Here is a 3,912-nt window from a genome sequence, read left to right as displayed (position 1 = left end):
ACTTACTGGTGATGTTAGCCTAAATTCATTACGAGGTATTCTTGTCTACGCTACCAAAGAAGCGACATTCAGAAAGGTAATTAATAGTCTTTACTTGGTCATCTCTTTCTGTGTAAGTTTTATTTCACTGAATATTATTTATCATGACTACTGATTTATAGTGATGTAGTTTTTTTTTCAAATTGCACTGAATATTGTTAAATAAAGTTAAGTAATGTTAGTTAATAAAGATAGTAATGTTAGATAGAATAACCTAACATGGTTGTTCATAATTTGAGATACGTCATCCCAAAACTGGCAGAGCTATTCTTATAATAAACTTCCAGTGTCAGACTTTTTATAAGGAAAGTTAAAAATGTAGTGTTTTTGTTGCCTTTTTCACGGAGACATACTTACTGTTGCCCAACTATAGGTATCAAGCCTAAAAAACTGCAAAAAATTTTCAGCTCTATAAGTGATATCTTGACTCTGTTCACCACAAGAACTAGCTAGTGAACATAATACTGCTTTATGTGTCATAACTGTATAAGAAATGCTGAAACAGAAAGTTTAAATCAGCAAAGCACATTGAAGAAACACCCCTTGAAGAAACAAAACATTACTAATTTGTAAAACTTGTTTCTGTTTGATGGAAGAGAACCTTTATTTTATTTTAGTAGATTTCTACAACTAACATAGTTTCTAAGCACCCAGTTTCCACTTCTCTCGATCTTCTACATTCTCCACTGCCATATTTTTTCCCTTCATTCCCTGTTTCACTTTATCCTTTATTCACTGTAAGCTCTTCTGTCAAACTAGTCCCTATCTTTACTCTTAAAGAGTTTTCTTCATGTAATTTCATGCATATACGAAGTTTTAATTTACTCCAATCTCTTAACTTCTTTCATAAATTATTTATGAGAACATTGTCTTATTATGCCTTTTCTAAGTTTATTGAAGCAATATGAGTCTTCTGCCACTTGCATCCATTTTTCTAGCAACAGTTTATGAGCAAAAAGTCTGTTGTTGATCTACCTGCTTTTCCTTGAATACCAGCAGTTTCACTCTCAAATAAGGTTTTTAAAACTTTATCCGAAAAGTACCCTCTCCAAAAAGTAGAATACCTCCAAACTTCTATAATTCTTAGGGTCATCTGTTTTCACCTTTAAAGTAAAGATTTTGATGTTTCCACTCACTTCCAATTATACTGAGAAAAATTTGGATTAAGAAGACACTCTTATTCACCACAGTTTGGATAGCATGAAGATGCATTTGCGTGAGCTAAAGTAAATATGTGAATATATAAAGTGAATATGAAAATTTAGTCACAAAAGCATTGAAAATATTAATCCCTTTCACCACATCTTACCTTTGTGAAAAGGTTTTTTCGTCTATCATTGCACTAAAAACTAAATGTAGGAATTATCTTTTATCACTTGAAAACAATTTGCTTTTGTGTGTTTCTAACATAGTTTCATGTATGGAAAAACTTTTAAATGAAAAAAAAACATAACCATCTCATTAGTTTATTTTCTTTCATCTGTACTTATAAATGTAAGTAAAATGTTTATACGAGGGCTATTTTTCAAGGTCCAATCAGTCGCGAAATAAAAACCCGTGCAAAAATTGGATGAACCTTTGCACATATGTGTTGCGCAGCGTCTCTAGTATGGCCTTCAATCATGCTGCATCACTTCGTTTAGTTCTGAACACGCACGAGGGCTATTTTTATTTTCAAGGTCCGATCAGTCGCGAAATAAAAACCCGTGCAAAAATTGGATGAACCTTTGCACATATGTGTTGCGCAGCGTCTCTAGTATGGCCTTCAATTATGCTGCATCACTTCGTTTAGTTCTGAACACGCAGCTAGCACGTAAACATGTCTGCAACAATAGCATCTCCCGCCAAGTGTGAAGTGCGTGCGGTAATTCAGGCTGAGGGGTGTAATGCAGCTGAAATTCATCGACGAATAAGTAATGTGTACGGCGAAACTTCAATTAGTGACAGCAAAGTGCGACAATGGTGCAGGAACTTTAAAGCAGGATGTACAAATGTTCATGATGCAAGCGGTCAGGGAAGGAATCGGGTGTCAACCGATGATCTCGTTGAGCAAGTGGATGAGGCAATTCGAGAAAATCATCGGTTCACAATTTCTGTATTGAGTGATTCGTTTCAAGGTCAGCTCTCTACACTATTGTGAGTGAGAGACTTCAGTACCGCAAACTTTGTGCGAGATGGGTTTCCAAGATGCTGTCCCACTATCACAAAACAATGAGAGTGGACGCCTCCCTAACGTTTCTCCAGCACCACCACAATGAAGAAGAAGATTTTTTAAACAAAATTGTCACAGGGGACGAGACATGGGTCCATTTTGAAACTGAAGAAACAAAAAAACAATCCAAACAGTGGATGCATTCTCATTCTCCCAGTAAACCAAAGAAGTTCAAGCGAACCTTCTCCAACAGAAAATGTATGGCTACTGTGTTCTGGGACCGGAATGGAGTTCTCTTGGTGGAATTCATGCAACGTGGCACGACCATCACTACAGCCTCATACTGCGTGACTCTTCAACATCTATGAAGGGCAATTCAGAATAAGCAGAGAGGAATGTTGTCATCAGGCATGACGAGGGTATTGGAAAGTTGATACCACACTACGACAAATGCCTAAATCGGAGTGGCAACTATGTAAGTTCTTGTTAACAAAAAAAATTTTTTTTTCACTGAGGTCTTAATTTCGTGACCGATCGGACTTGAAAAAAAAATAACTCTTGTAATAAATGATTTTTTCTTATAAAATGACTTCATTATTGTTTATGTGTAAGGTTGTAGGCTAATTTCACAACCCCCCCTCATATCACTGTGACCCCCTAGGTTGAGAAATGCTGACTTAGAGTCTTACAGCATCCTGACATGTAGAGATACATCTAAACAGTTTTAAATCATTAGCTTGTAATAAAATCATTGAGTATTTTACACTCAGTAATTTCATTTATGAAATTAGAGAACATTAGTCGAAGGTTAGAACTCTGGAGCATACCTGACTATACTGTAAATTTAATAGAGTATGAACTTCAATACAATATAAATCGAGTCCTACAGACTAAATATAAGTGGTTAAAATATCAGCTTATAAGAAAACTCAGACTACAGTAAAATTGACGATCTACTTTATCAAACTCTTTTGTGAAATAAGTGTGAATAAAATCGATTTGTGAACATAGTTAAAAAAAATCCAAAACATATTCAGAAAAGTTTATTTATGTTTGACATTTTAGAATGACCCAAAAACAAACCATATTGATGAATTGAAGTTTTATTTTTTGTATGGAAGAATATGAGCCTGTACAAAGTTATTCAAAAATTTGTTATGGGTGTAGAAAGAATGGAAACTCGATAATAATTCTTGATATCTTGTATATCACCCTTCTTGAATAACAGAATAATTTTTGCAATTTTCCATTCTACAGGAAAAATATCAGAACAAAGTTATGAATTACACAAACACATTAGTGATTTATAAAGATAGTTGTATGCTTTAAATGTCTTGGACAGAATCAAGTCAAAGCCAACAAATCTTTGATACCAACTTATAGTGACTTTCCACTGGATGTTCTGTGACAAATGGAATTATCAGAAAAGAAGGTAATCAAGATAAAGCCTACAATAATGGCTTAGAAGGTACTGGTTAACTCCTCTACAATACTCTGCAAAAGTATTGGCATTATATTAACTCTCATTCCACCAATCATTCAATAACCTTACTGCAAAATCAATAGTATAGTCCTTTTATATTTTAAAAATCAAAAGTTTTCTGATATATCAAGGGAAATTAAGTTTTCAATGTTATTTACATACAAATGTTACTTGTTAATCTGAATTTTTAATACTTTTTGAGGAAATGAAATTACTGACTGTGTAAAATACTCAAAAC

Source organism: Lycorma delicatula, chromosome 1 (genome assembly GCF_047948215.1).
Source record: "Lycorma delicatula isolate Av1 chromosome 1, ASM4794821v1, whole genome shotgun sequence".
In the NCBI taxonomy this organism is placed as follows: domain Eukaryota; kingdom Metazoa; phylum Arthropoda; class Insecta; order Hemiptera; family Fulgoridae; genus Lycorma; species Lycorma delicatula.
The sequence above is the reverse complement of the archived record's forward strand: the minus strand, read 5'-3'. Positions refer to the sequence as shown.